Source organism: Nilaparvata lugens, chromosome 1 (genome assembly GCF_014356525.2).
Source record: "Nilaparvata lugens isolate BPH chromosome 1, ASM1435652v1, whole genome shotgun sequence".
NCBI classification, from domain to species: domain Eukaryota; kingdom Metazoa; phylum Arthropoda; class Insecta; order Hemiptera; family Delphacidae; genus Nilaparvata; species Nilaparvata lugens.
Window position 1 is genome coordinate 73534831 of NC_052504.1, and position 16408 is coordinate 73551238.

The 16408-nt window shown below is 34.8% G+C and overlaps 1 protein-coding gene across 2 annotated transcripts in view; it reads left to right on the top strand.

Moving 5' to 3' along the window:
• The window catches only part of LOC111051019 (zinc finger and BTB domain-containing protein 49), a 101915-nt gene that overhangs the window by 17401 nt on the left and 68106 nt on the right, over positions 1-16408 (top strand). The window contains exon 2 of one of the 2 annotated variants that reach the window (XM_039442555.1): positions 10528-10588. The gene's annotated coding sequence lies outside the window, so the exon portion shown is untranslated. Of the gene's footprint in view, positions 1-10527; positions 10589-11771; positions 14661-16408 lie in introns of those variants that run through there. The other variant, XM_039442560.1, reaches the window with a different exon arrangement.

The following is a 16408-nucleotide window of genomic DNA, read 5'->3' on the forward strand; positions in this document are numbered from 1 at the left end:
TCTAAATTTGTATCACCTCGATATGATCTCACACTGCTGACCCACTTTGTCAGATGGTAACAAGTTGGTTGATTGCGGAGTCATCCAGAGTAGCCGTAAGAACTGCAGACTGATAAACCGGCAGCAGTTTGCAGCGATTGATAGCAGAATTTTATATAAGCTCCTTGAAGAGCTGGTAAGAACCAGGTATTTTCATTTCAGCAGGAGTGAACGTAAAAATTCTTGGATCTCATCTCTCTACCGATTTCAGTTAGCTAGGCATGTGTGCACTAAAAGTGACATCACAATAATCCTTGAAAGGAATCTATTTTTAAATTTTGATTTTGGAAGTTTCTAAACAGTTTTATCCGTAGATAGAAGTCTACAAAATGGCTATTCTGATTGTCTTTCACTCAACCAGTTTCGTCTCAGAAGTATGTAGTCAATAATTAAATGAGTGATAAATAAGTGCTTATTTAATTAATTAAGTGCTTCCATGAATGAGTCCTAAAATGAATTACTATAAGTACAATTCCAAAATGAGACTAGAAAGATTCATAGGCTGGTGGAAGGTTCAATAAAAAATTGGTGCAAGTGCAAGAGCAGTGCTGTTCAAAAAGGAGTGACGCATTCAATATTCAAGTGAGTAAAGTTTCAAGAGTAGCGTCATGGTTTAGGTTGCAGCAAATGGGCGCAGTGGGGGGAAGTGAGATGCAGTGAAAAGTAGAGAGATAGATGAATACAAATTCAGAGAGGAAGTGGGTGGAAAAGTGTGAGGGAAATAGTGAGGAGTAGAGAGAGAGAGAGAGAGAGAGAGAGAGAGAGAGAGAGAGAGAGAAAGCGTAATAAAATAGAGCAAGAAAATGACCCAGCACAGTTGCTTGGGTTGAGTTGAGGTAGCTCCGTAGGCGGAAGGCTATTTCCACCATAAATAGTGGAACACCCTTACGCAAGGGTAGTTGGGAGTTGGATGGTGCGGGGATTGAAGATCGCCCTGATTGACCGACTAGATGCGGCGAGGGGAGGGGTACTGTGGTGGAAAATCGTGACCTACAAAGATTCTTTTCAAGACGAACCGTGTTTGGTTGGGGGTGATTTGCGCATCCTATACACAAAATTGCTTGGCAAACAACTCATTTTCTAGTACTATTTCGTGTTCGGTACGCCAATTATCAGATCAAATTCGTTTCTACGCATTTGTTAAGTGTCCATGTCAGCTTCATGAAGGGACATCTGGAGTTGACGTTTTTGAATAGTTTGATTATGCAGCTTCTATTAGGATTGGTCGTTGAGTTTCTTTATAGGTGAATTCTTGTAAATACTTATTTCACGATCTAGAATAAAATATTAATCTTAGTAGCTTCTGCATCCTCTTCATTCTACTGCTGCTACCCAATCCATATGATTGAATTTAAAGAAACCATCCTGTACTGTAAGTAGTCTTCTTCACATTTCAGGAATCTATGAGTGTCTTTTTTAACATCACAATACTCGAACAATCCAGCTTATTCATTCTAACTAATCCTATAATTCAAAAATAATTTATTGTAGCCCAATAGTAGAATTTCATATCATTTTCCCACTTGTGCGGAATCTGGGAGTGTCGAGTTCTTAAAGCAATAATATTTTTTGGGAATTTTTCAAAGCAGGTCTTCCATGCGCGAAATGCTGAATATCTGTCAGGGGTTTTGCAGTTTTCCTGTGCGTGCAACGAAATCCATCGCTGGAGGGATTGGATTGCGTGTTTGAAAATTTGGCTCATCTACTATGTATCCGCATTGTATATTCTCTGCGGCATAGGACACATAGAATGGTTTCACCTATATAAGTATAATGTAGGTTGAAGCCTACGTCATGAACTGCTGATTGACAGACGCGACCTGCGATTGGTCAGTTTTGTAAATTACGCCAAGCATCGACCAATCAGATTTGTCTATTGACAATTCCAAACCCGATTGGATCAAAATTAGCCTGTACTTCTCACGAAACAACTGTTTTCTCATAAATTGATTGGAATCTCATCTAGCGAAAATGTATCGTATATAGATACACATGAAACTTGGGGAAAATCCTCTATTTTATTATGAAGAATGTAATGATAAACAACAATGTAAAGGAATCGTGCCAGATTTGACAATATTTGTAAACCCTTAGGAATATCAGAGCTACAAAAATTACCAAGTGAAACAAAACAATTTGAACTTATTTATTTATAAATTTCAATATTCTGAAAATTTCCTCCATTCGTCAAATAATATTTATCAGATAAATCCAACTTCCCAATTAGAAATTTCCTACGATTGCTCAGATCTCTTTGATAATAGAACCTATGCACCGTGTACCTGGGCCCACTACTAATAATAATGTGAATTTTACTGTATTTACTGGAAGTTATTCAGCAGAATAAGTTGATAATGATACGTTTTCAAATGAGCTGTTGCAAACGGAGCTTCCTGTTAACAATATTGCTTGGCTACGTAACAGCTGAGAAGTGCGGCGTTCCTGTCTGCTGGGTCTACGACCATGCCAAGGACAAATGGGAATTCATTTGGTTGCTATCCGGGTCACAATGTTCTTTCCGTTGCCCTTTGCTTGCATTGCTCCGGTTTCCGCCAACAAAACCCAAATCTTTATCGAACTCCTCCTCCTTTATCGAACTTATCTGAACTCCTCCCAGACTAGAACGGTGTTCTAATCGCAGGAAATGAATGATGCATGAACTACCAACGGGTAAATTGATTCAAAAAGTTTTAAGGTCTTCGAATTCTGGAATGGAAGTCACTCAATTTCAAAAGAATTTTTGATTGAATTAATAAAAAGTTGTTATTTCACTATCAGATCAGTGACGAGCGCTGAGTACTACCGTTGGATGGGTAACCGACTCTGCTTTTTAATCAGTACTACTTTACTCAAAACAAGTAATGATAGGTACTTACTTTACTATTGCATTGGAGCAGCTGATAGAAGACCTATATTTTTTGAGGCTGTTTCAATACTTTTGTATGCAAGATACAACAAAATACGATTTCAACTGTCAGCTCGCTGCTTTGAGAGATACTCAAAGATAGATGTAAAGTGAACATCATCTCCAGCAAATAGCATCCATCTTCTCCATCTTCATTTTCTTTCACTCATGGCTCTCATGTTCAAAATTTTTGTTTTTGAAAATTGTATCTTGAATGGTATTATGGTAAATAAAGAATTAGATTTGTTTTGAATTCACTGTACTGTCTTATTATTTTGGAAAGGATGTTGATGGAAACTGAATAAGAAGGCAGTGGTGTGGTACTTGAATAATTTACAAGAGGAGAAACATGAGATCTGCCATAAAGAAGTCTAGTACCTTATCGTAAATTTGACTGGTTGACAGCAACCTGTTGTATTTCTATATAAGTTTTAATTGTTATTTCTAGAGTTATTGCAGAAAATCCCAATATCAATTACAACGTATGACGTTCGCACTCGTACAGATTGAAGAAAAAAAATCTTCAAACAAAATTCTGAAATTTGTTTCAATCAAAACTACAAGTGAAATTTCAAACAATAAAGTAGACTTTCAAGGAACGAAGAAGTGACTTTATAGAAAAAATGGGACCTTCAGTTAACGTGTTCACTCAAAATATATGAATAAATCAATCAATACAATCAAAATAGACAGATAAATCAATCAATACAATCAAAATACACAAATAAATCAATCAAGAATAAATACTCAGCTCATCGGTGGTACAGAAATGTGCCACTGACTCCTGACTGAATCAGGCACAGAGTTCCTCCATTCTGAATAATTTCAATATGGAAGTGAGTGCATAGAGAAAATGTTGGTACCGAAAAATATATGTAATATGAAAATATCCAAACTGAGTTGTGGGGGGATTTATCTGCATGAAAGATTACTACTTATTCATGAAATCTCGTTTCCAATCATTTGCATGACCATGCTATAGGCCTACTTGGCCGTAGCATTGATTGAAAAACTCTATCAACTTATTCGCAAGATACAAAATATTGGCCAAGGTACTTGCAATTTATTGGACTGCCAAAATAATGATACAGCAGATCATATTTTTGAATCAAAGCCTACACTATTTATTGATTGCATGAATACAGTTTGGAATTTGATTTTTTCTGACACGAGTGACATTATTATCAATGGGAGGCCTCTATCACTCACTTGTTAAATTTGCTCCTCAGGAATTTGATTGTATTAAGTCGAACTTTGACTTATTACTTTGGTCGGGTGATGATAGGCCTACGTTTAGCAACGATACATTTTTATCAATTGCTAAAAATGGGATTAATAGTGTATCTTGTGTAAACCTTTTTATCAATTGAGTCATATCTGCTTATACTTTTGAAAATTATCTAATAATTTATTGGTAGTTAGAGTGTTTGATAAACGATAAAGTTCATTGAATTTGGTTTTTGGCAGTTTAAATTGTGTACTATCTTGCTCGAAATTGGATTGTTTTCAATTTATTTTTTATTTGGTTTGAATTTCTATCAAAGTAATATGTTTCATAGATTCTCATTCACTATCTAAGTTTATTAGCGTTTGTAGGACTGTTTTGTTTTTGTTATTAGTTATAAGTACTGATCCATAATCTTTGTATTATTCCACTAAATCAGCATTTGGTAATCCTATTATATTAAGCGAGAGCAATTTCTGTTTATATCTGGCTATTTTTATATCTGGCTATTTTTATATCTGGTTATTTATGTTTTACGGATCTCGAAAACTGCTCTAACGATTTTCACGAAATTTGGAACATAGTAGGTTTATGATATAAAGATTCGATTGCACTAGGTCTCATTCTTTGGAAAACTCACTGAACGACATTAAAAGGATAATTCATCCTTGGAAAACAGATGATAATTTCGTCGTCTTTCGATAACAGAAGATGCGTGGGAGAGAGACAGAATTATTTCCAGCTGTGTAATCATAATCAATCAGCGAGAAATTTTATCTAGGTAGACAATTTTTAATCGATTTGATCAACATAATCTGATTTGTTGACATGACATGATAATCCTCCTAAACTAGAGTATATCATAATTTTCAAAGTTGATCATTATTTGACAATTTCAAGTGATTAGTGAGTGTTATTTTGTCATTCAATTTGGTTTGTATATAATCTAAATTATAAATTTTTGTTTTCAAATGTTTGAACAGATAATTGAACCTGAATTCAAGTGTATGGAACATAACCTACTTTCTGGACTATTTATAGTGTATAAATCAAAATTCGGGAAAAAACAGTTTTGTGCTGTACCTGTTAGTACTTCCCCAATCATTTAAAGAATTGTGTTCGGTTTATAAAAACGTCAATAAATAAATAACGAGCGAAGCTGGGTGCCCCGATATTTATATTATGATAAGAGATAAATACTGAATTTCGAATGAAATTGATTTGATCTCTATGGTGAGGTCCACGTTATAATGGCATCATTCGATTAACAATGGTTTTGCTACACTTGCCTAACATTCGACAGAGGCAGGTAGCGCTGTCCTTCTCCAGCTCCGCAATGTTGCCAGATCGTTTCTAACAATGAAAAATATATTCAATTAATAGAATATTCAATCATTGAAAAATATATTTACTTGAATGAAATATAATTGATTACACTACTTCAAACAATAATGAACGGTTAATATTACATCAGATATACCGGTATCAGCTTTCCTCTGTAGAAGGCAGTGGCAAGGCAAAGTATCGGCGACGCTGTTCTTCTATCTTTCTTCTCTGCCATTAAAACGTGGACCTCACAACAGTAATCTTTAGTGAAAAGTTTACTGAATGTCACAGCATTATCATTTTATTGTAAAGAGTTAACTATTGAACTACGTTCAGCACTAACTCCTTACTAGTAAAGAGATTGATCATGATATAACAACGGAAACTAGTATATCAAATCGTTCCAACGAATTAGTGGTTTTGACAGTACCAAGTCGTCCACATTCGATATGGATATCAAACAACACAGATTCTCAATTTCAGCACTCAGAGGTTACAGAATTCCAAATGGAAAACGTAGCATCTCTGTGTACTAGATCAAGATCATGGAAAACTATGGACATTATAACAATTACTTGTAGGTAGTGGAAATTGAAGCCGCTGGGAGATTCGAATTCATCAATGCTCTATTATGAGTTCACCGAAAGTCTCAAACTAGAATTACTTCTCAAAATTCTTCATTAAAATTGACGGCTCTTCCATTTCAACTTTCTCATCCTGCAAATTCATGGAAGGTATTGTAAATATAAAGTGTTGTTTGAAAATATTCCTTCTTGATTGATTATTCATCATTATGAATACTAATTGGATATTGGGTTGCAATGAATGGTAAAGAATCAACAGACTTTTAAAGAGTTGAAGCCTCGGAGCAAGGCGATTGGATATTGAGAAAAAATAGCAAACTATTTTCATCCTTCTCTATTTCTAGGCTAGCGAGCATTTTCATTTTCTCATCAGCACTGAAAATAACCAATCGGTTGACGGAATTAGAAAATTATATTTTTGGGGTTTAACTTTATGTCGCTGTTCTTGTCAAAAAGTTTCAATGAAATACTACCAAGCAATAACCGATTTTAAATCTGCTCTGGAGTATTGATGTATATTTCCTGAATCAGAGTCTTATTGAGAGATGTTTAAACACAGTCTTAATAATCAGAGATGTTATTGCTCTGAATCAAGTAGTCTATCAATGAGTATTCTATTAACTGTCTGGAAAATATTGCATTGTTCTGATTATCATGGTTATGAGTTATTAAGTAGCTGGAATTTAATGTAATGATGATGTGATAATGGTAAAGTTGTATGTTTCACTACTGAGCCCTTTATTAATCTCAAACAATTTTCCAAAAAACTTACCATAAATCATTACATTTTCAAGTTTTTTTATTCATTACAGTTCCGATTTTATTTTATATCTATTCTTTTCTACTTTCCACTGAGTTTGATGATGACGATGATGATAATGTTGTGTGACCTTGACAAATTCAAGGTAGGCCGTTACCATCCATATAGGCTACGTGTCATTCAGCTGGCATAACACGTAATACTGTACTCGTATGTGAGATATCCGTGCAGTACAGGCTTTCTTCTGCCGATAAGATTTAAGCACGTGTTTCGTATAAAACCGTCCTAATCTCTGGGTTCGTGCTTTTTGCAAAGGTAATTTTCGCCGCTTTTCCTACATTAAGCGTGTTGCAGATGCTGAAATGCTTTAAATGTCATCCGCCATATTATTCGTAACTCATCAAGTCGACCATAATAATTTGAGAAAGTATTGATTTCTCCACCATTTAGTTTTGTAAATAATGCTATTATGGCCGAAAAAATACTGCCGTCGAGAAAATTTCAAATAACAATTGTCAATAACGCAGTTATTTTTACACCTTTATTGTTGGTTTCATTTTGTGCAAAGTAGAGCATGAGCCATGATCTTCAAAGCAATTTGATTTCAATATTTTGCTTCAGAGCACTTTTGGACAACATAATTTTGATGTTTGTCCCTACCACAAATTAAATATACAGTACCACAATTTAATATGTTTACGCAGTTCAGACTGCTATAGAAAGTTCATAGTCTCTCTTAACAAACTTGAATTTCGAAAACTAGAAAGCTTTAAACTAAATACTTAAAGTAAATATCAATAATCAAAATTATCAAAACGATCTACGACATCAATACCATTCTTACAATATACACCATTCCACATATCACACTTTCGACCCATGAAAACAACACATGATATCATCTCTCTGAGCAAAGCTTGAATCGAATTCCAAAAAATTCATAATATTTCACATACTTCTGCTGTGCTATCTTCTATCAGAAACAAATGATTACTATAAGTAACAAATGATTACTACAAGTAACAAATGATTACTACATTAAACGGTATCTTTACTATATGCTTCTACTGTGCCCTGAAAGAATGCCTTTAGTAGCAGAAGAAGCTAGTCTTTGATTTGAATTAAACTGTTTTAGAACTGAGAATCGCTTGGTCGAAAATCAGTTCAAATCAGAGCTGAAGCCTACTAGAAACTCTGCCTCAGGAAACTATAAAACTATGCCACTATAAACTAGAAACCTAAGCCCTGTATGGGGACTGCGGAGTCTCTACTGTCAACTTTGTTGTCGAATGTAGTGGTTTGTGTAATTCTTGATGAATGCCTTTGCCTACTATCTGATGCCAATCAGAATACCTGCATTATTATAATGGACTCATACTAGCTGCTGTCATTCAGGATTTGAATACTAATTATAGTGGGAAACTTCTCCCGTGATTCATTACAAGTCTTGATTTTTCTTCATTCATTTTTTGCCGTATTAAGTGCATCAGAATGCAATCATCACTGTACTTTTTGTACAATTACTGGCTGCAAATTCCAATGCATTAATGCACGTGTAACAATTTGTGTAGGGCATAAATAGTAGCCGTTCAGCATCATTATATGTTTCATACATAGAACAATAATTGAAAAGATTTTTTTAAAGGTTCAAGGAGATATTCTGTAGATAAGTTTAATCTAGTAGTCTTTTTGAAGAAAGGTGTGAATAGGAATATAATTATTCATGAGATCAGTTATTCTAGTTATAATTAATCCACACACAAAATACGACATATCAGTTACATAAGATATTTGCACTTTTTGAACAGAAAAATAGAACAAATATTGTATTTTGATTGAATTTCGACAAAAGCCATTAACTATGTTTGACGGTTCCCAGCCCGAATCCAACCAAAGTCTTTGAACTTTGAATAACGACTTGAAATTAAAAATCACAGTGGGAAACATTTGTTGAATCACAAGGAGTCACGAGAAAAATGTAAACAATATTTTAAATTTGAGTTTTAGATGGGGCTATCATATTTTTTTATGCCATTTCTTTATGATAGTATGGATTTCCCAACTCAGTGAAACGGGGGGTCCGTGAAAATTTTGGAAAATCAAGCTCTGAAATATGCTTTTTCAGCTAGTTTTATGCATGGAAATGTCATCAAGCTCACATCAATTTTTCTATATTAAAAATTATGGTTATGGGATTGAAAAATCATGATGAATTCATCAGAATCAAACCTCTCTAGTATACAACCCTACGAATTCAAATTACATTACATATCAATAATAGACAACCACAGTATAATATATTATTCAGAGCTTCTCAAGTACTTGCTTCAATTCTCTAACATTTGACTACAATATGCTGGATCCAGGGACAGATCCTGTTCGTGGATCTTCCTTGATTTATTCTTTCAAGATGAACTGACTTTCTTCAAAAGGGATACTAATTTTTATGTGGTCGTGAAATTCTTAGCATGTCAAAACAGAATTCGCTTTGATGTAGAGAAGGCAATTGACAGAGATTCATCATCTTTCAGCTGTCCAGGAAGACCTCATCAGGCGGCATAAAATTTCCAGGACATATGTTCCAAATCCGTACTGTTCGGTTGAAATCCGGATATCTGATCAACCTAGTTTTAGGGATTACCAGCTCTTGGATTACCCTAAATTCGCACACAAAAAATGTTATTTTTTTGGTACACGTATTCAGCTCATGACTTGCTAGTGTCTCATCCGAAATTTAAGATTTTCAAGAGTTTCTGTTTTTGAATGCGTTTATTTAGCGAGTTCTAAGCAATTCAAAAATCGAGTCTTCATACGTCATTGGCACGCAAAATAAGTGTTGTTCCATGTTTGATGCTCTATTCTGCGCAGTTTCGCATCCCAATAAGCGCTCTGAAGCCTTTTGAATAGCACTGGTGGAAGAGGCAGAGGGCAGTGCAACTCTTGCATGATCTGCTAGCAGACAGATTATCCAATTAGGCAGCAGTTTGAAGGCGATTTTGTGCCAACGCCTCGGTTCATTGTGCTGCTGCTCCTCCTCATTCCTTCCTTTACAAACACCATTCATCCCTGTACTTTTCTTACATTCTTGTTCTGAAGATGGGGAGGAATTTGAGCGCTTCACCAATAGAAATCATCTCTTGTGGCTCCCATGATAATTATCATCGATAGTTATCATTGATCTAAATGATATTTATTATTTAAAATATTTTTCTTTTAATCGTATTGAATGAATAAGAACAAGGACAAGAGGGATATTTAATGATTCAAATAGGAATTGATTATGGAAAAATACTCAACTTTATACTAGTTGAGGAATCCATTGCGTACTAAGCATGTTATTCCGCAATTGTCCATCTGGAGAATATATTCCGGTATTCCGCTTATTCAAGGCTCATTTTTCAATTGTTGTGTATCTGAAGTACCCTGGACAATTTTAGAATTTAGTCATTAGTCTAGATTCACTCTATTAGAAACCTCATCTGATTCCTAACTTGTTTGTTTGATAAGTTTGATTGACTGATGCAATATTGAAGCTTGACTGATTCCTTACTGCATGTAACTCTGCTGGATCAGTCTTCCTCTCATTCACTCTCCTAAATTATTGAGACCTATGTGAAAAATATCATCAGCCTATTACAGATAAGCTTTGTTGAATTGTTGCCAATAATTTCTTTGTTCACTGTTTCAGATCCGCGCCATGATTACTGCATAAAGAATGAAACAAGACTTTAAATTTCATCGCAGTTATTGTGAGTACCTCAAAGCAATATCATTTTTATTTATCCATTTTTCTTTCTCTGGAATACTTTCAAGCATATTCATAATCCATATTCTCGCTGTCGAAGTTCACATTTCATATTTCAACATTTCACATTTCATATTTCATGAAATTTCATTGAATTTTTTATTTTAGGTTTTGAGAATAACAAGATAACTGTGATGATAAAAAATTATAAAGTTGAACACTAAAGATGAAAAAAATTAGATAAAATCCTACTTTGACTTCAGCTATGACTATTATAGCTTAAATCATTTCAATTTCTCGTTTCAAAAGCTTTTCCAGTCTGTAGATAAATCAACAATGAAACATAATATCTCTGTCAATTAACTGAATGATCAGAATTTTTTAATTCAGAATCAGTTGTTAAGGATAAATGATGTATTAATACATTTTATTACATACATGCATGATTGATAAACATTACATTCATGATAATCCTATACTATTAAACGAGCAACTTCTGTTTAGATGTTTGGATGTTAAGATGTTTATATGTTTGTATTTCACCGGATCTCGAAAACAACTCTAACGATTCTCACGAAATTCAGAACATAGTAGGCTTATAATATAAAGATTCGATTGCAGTAGGTCTCATTCCTGAGAAAACTCGCTGAAGTACATTAAAAGGATAATTATTATTCATCCTTGGGAAAACAGCTGATAATAATTATTTCGTCGTCTATTGGTGATGGAAGTGAGTGAGCGAGTTCATCTGTGTGGGACTGTGTCAAAATTATGACTCAGCTGTTGAACTTTTGTAATCATTCAATCAGGTATTAGTGCCGGTTGCAAAAAAGCCGGGTTATTCTCAATCCTGATTAATTCCAGTAGATTCATCTTTTTGAAATGGTCTTCTCTGATTTGGTTCACGTGAAGTAAATCAGGATTAAAATTCAACCGGCTTTTGTGCAACTGGGCCTTTGTGAGGGAAATTTTTGTATTCCTCTGGGAATTAATCTCAATTTACTGTGACTAGATAGAACATTTATGTATGAATTTTATTATAATTTCTTCTTTAGTAATAAATGTTTTATGCTTTTGTACTCCAGAGCGAAGCTCGGTCCCCGATATTAATATTTATATTAGGTACCGTATCAGGTTATATATTACGCAAATCAAGTTTACATTTTAATTCCAAATTTGTATTTATAGTATGGTAAAAAATACAAATTTGATTTGAAATGAAATGAAATTTATTTCCAAAAAACATTACAAACGAAGAAAAATGGGCAATTTTGTTATTACTGTCAACTTGAAATTATAATCTTTGTGATTTCGAAGCTGATGTGTGAATTCTGAAATGTACATGACGAAATGAACACCAACTCTAACATTGAGTAGAAGATTAGAATACAACATTAATGCAACTAATGTTATGAATATTCAAATTGAATATTATTCTTTTGTAATTTACAAAGTATATTCAGTACATTCAGTGTTTCGAACATTCTCCTAGTTGTCGGTGCAAATACTTAAATGAACTATTCTGACTCACTCCCAGAAATAGTACGGATTGTATTGATCCTTTAAATCAAACACAGCTTTCCAATGCAGCCTATTAGGTTTTTATTAGTAGTGACGTTATGCAGGTTGGCGTATTCGAAGACCACTTGCTTCTACCTCAACAAGTAGAATGAAGGAGAGGAAGAGGAAGAAGAAGGAGAAGAAGAGGAAGAAGGAGAAGAAAAAGAAGAAGAAAAGTGGTGTGCGTTGAGTACCGTAAGGAGTAGGTGCACCTTTTCGCGGATGAAGGAGGCGGCTTTTTTCTTGTGTTGGCGGCTTGCAAGTGTTTATTTCCAAAACGCACTGAGCGTATTGCTTGATGACGTCATGCCACCGATTAGATATTTCCAGACAAAGTTGACAACTTCAGATAGCAATGCTCGGTCACAAATCCTTCTCCTCCTTCTGTATATACCATCCTCTATAAATGACTGCGTCTTCTTTCTTTTTCGCGTTTAAAAAATAACATTTTAACATTGCAAATACATCCTATTCAGAGTAGAATAATTGACAGTTTGGAAACGGCATCAAATGGCGTAAATTTACTATTGTAGGGATACGAATATAGTGCTTGTTAAAAATTTGCAGGTATCGCTAACTTGATAGACAGTCGCTATATCTCTGAAGAATATGTCGTAGCAAATAGTGATTATAAAATTATGTATTTTCTTTTATTTGTTTTGAATATGTATTTATTGTATGGCAAATAAATGGTAGGCAAATAGGCTGCTAACATTCTGACAATCTATAAAAATCGCAATGATATCTATAATTTGTTTTATAGCCCGAAATGCATTCAACCAAGTTGGCAGGGCAGAGAGCTCTCCGATTTGCTGATTGGGTTGAAAAACGCTTAATGTGGTCCGGCACTTGGTCCAACTTGATTAAATAATACATATGTACCAAATACCCAGCTTCGAACAATATTCTTAGTTGCAATTTTTGCTATATAATGATTCTACTATCCATCCCAGTATCCACTAATCTCTATTGTAGCGTATGATTTGATCCTTTGATCGGGCGATCTCATTGGATTAAAAAGCATCCCAAGGCCCCAAAGTCGATACTAGTTGATCAGCGGAGCATGAAAGAAGTGCGCACTCATTATTTATCATCATCATCATCGTGATCATGATCGATGGATCGATCGGCAACAATGCGATGGGGCCCCCCGAAGGGGGCAAGGGGACTACGCCCTGCTCTGAGCGGCCGCCACTCACGTTTTGCGCCTTTTTTCTTTTTTTACTTTTTGTCGCGGAAACTGCCTCAATTTCACTGTTTCCGTTTTGGCGTTCATGTTCGCCCTGCACTGCCCTTGTCAATTATTTATCACGAGTGCGCTTGTGTGTTTATGTGAGTGTGTGTGGGTGTACACATGATAATGTCCCAAACTGAATCAGTTCGAAATTGAAGGTATTAAAGATCCTTCTAGTTTCATTCGTGTATATGAGTACCATCTGTTGATCTTCTCTTCAGTATAGCTCAACAGTTCAAAGTGAATTCAGTTAAAAAATCATGATAATATGATAAGAGGGGAAAATATTTCAGAACAACAACCTGCTCAACCCAAATTCCTATTCCAAGTTTGAATGAAAGAATATAATACGTAATAAGATTCTCAGTTATTGTGCAAGAATGTGCTCACTTCTCTAACTGTCAAATCCAGAGAGTATTTGGGAATGGGGGATCTGAAATAAGAATAGTTCATAATAAAAGGTGGAAACCTTTTCCACATACATCATTGGAATTGAGTAGCTAAGTGAGAAGAATCACATGAAATCAAAAATGTCACGTCCAACACTTCAAACAGTTCAGTGCTGGGCTACAAGTTTACACTAAAATCACGAAAAACGTATCGCACGTTCATTTAGCATGACATTACAATTTATATCACACATGCAATAATACACGTGTAGGCTTTCAGCATGTTTAGATTGTTATTATTCTTCAACGTCCACTTTCTTTTTTATCCACTTGTTCGCGTTGTCGTTCTCCATTTCTATCACTGTCTAATCTCCCAATACCTCGTTCCTTGACTATTTAATCTTTTTTACTGTTTTAAACATTGGTGCGATCATTTGTTGGTATTTGTAAAAATAAATGTATGTCATCAAGTGAATATTATTCGCAGATGTTTTGCCTCACAGTACTCTTAATTATTGCTAAACTTGGCTTTTCTCTGGTCCATGTCATTCTTTCGCTCACTTTTATCGTCTCTCTCTTACACTCTATCTCTTTTTGTGTGCCATCTTTTAGTACCCAACAAGCGTGCTTTTTTAATTGGGATTTGTCATGCTTCTTTCCTCTCTCGGATTCTGTCTGAAATGAACCATTCTCTCGCAAACATATAGATTACGCCTGTATGCATTTTTCTCTCTTGTGCATCTCATCTACATTGCAGTGCTGTGAATGGATTAGGTCGTGGACAGAGTTGCGTCGCTTCTTCACTGTTCAGGTGCTCGCTTTTTTGGAAGGTGACAATCTTCTTTTTTGACACTCGGCGTTGTAGTAATAACCGTGATACGTGAAAGTGCAGACTAGGTATGTCCCTTCTGTTCTTCATTTATAATGTATAATTTCTATTTATGGAAACCATTTCAGGTATTCCAAGAACTATAGAAATACTTCGTGTACTACTGATGTACCTTACAGCAATTTCTCTAGTAGCCCTCTCACAGAGACTAGATAGAACTTGGGTATGGCTAGACAATGCTTTGATAAGACTGACTGATTCTGAGCATCATTGGATCATAGCAAACGTTAATTCTTTCATTTTACATTACCTCTAATATAATATTGTACTTTGTTTCATCTACAACTTGATTATAGCTCCACTTTTACTATCAATGATTATCAATATTGATTAAGATGGGTGATTTTTCATCAATAATAATAAATTATTCATTTCCATATTATGTTTTGAATAAACCCTTGTTTATAATGGAATTGTAGATCATTTACTCAAATAATGAGTATTCAGGTCATTGCAATACTGATTTAATGTTTTAGATGTTTCGGATGTTTTCTCTATACAAAAGTTGGTTATATAGCAAATTATAGGTTATTAACAATAGGACATACTATGGTAATATTATACAGAAAAAACGAAAAACTGATGTCGACAGCATGGAACTTACTATTTGAACAAGAAAACAAGTCAATTGAAATTTTATCATAAATATAAAACCTCGGTACAAAAACAGATTCCAAAATATTCAAAATGAATTTGAACATGTAGCCTAACAATCCATTGCAATTATTCTATCTCCACTTCAAGTTCATTATTATTCATCAATATTAGTAATAATTATTCTTAGTACAGTCCCAAAAATGGTATCCAACAGGAATTGATTGTAAACGTAACACTTTTAAACACTTTAACTTTTCAATTCAGCCTCTTTGGTTTAAACCGCTTTTTACTTCTGCATCGACATTTTCTATAATATAATAAGAGTTTTTGTAAGGAATAAGATTGATTTAAGGGGTTATTTTGACCCCTTAGGGAGTCAAAACCCTGAGGGGTTATTTTTGAGGGGATATTATTGACGTGGTCACGACATTCCGCGTTCTTCATGCTACCGAACTGTTGAAGCAAAGGAAGGAAAAATGAAGGATGAAGGAAGGCGAAAGGGTTAAGGTAAGAGAGAGATAAAAAGCAGTGAATGTAAAAGTGATTGAGAAGGCCTGAATACGATGCCTTTACTATATTGTGGCAGGCAAGTATTGATGGATGAGGGGTGAAATAGGGATGAACCAGGATGAAGTAGTAGAAGGAGAGAGTCGACTCTGAGAGTGGAAAAATGTATAGAAGTAAAAAGAGTGAAAGGTGCGCTTGCGGTCGCGCAAAGGGCGGACCCACAATGTGCGTGCCTATTGGTCGTTGCGGATAAGTTGGAAGTCAGCGACCATTCGGCGTGCAAGTGGATTTAGTAAAAAATAGCCAACCTCAATCGATCATTGCTGTGTTCTACTTATACGCCAATAAATAAATCCAACTGACGACATATATTGCAGAATGAATCGTGTTGAGAAAAACAACTTATCAGAGAGGATTGATTGGTTTTTGGTTGGCTTCACCATTTATTTTCCTGGAAATAAACGTTTTGATTCTAAGAAGAATGCTCTCAATAGCAATTATTGTAGTGTGTGCTCCGTGATGACTTTGTGTTCCGTAGTATTGTTTTTGACTTTCATGGTGGAACGTCGTGATTTTGTATTATTTTAAATATTCTGGAAACAGCTCGATTGAAAAAGGGTAAAATCCAGGCAAAATGTTTTTTTTTTT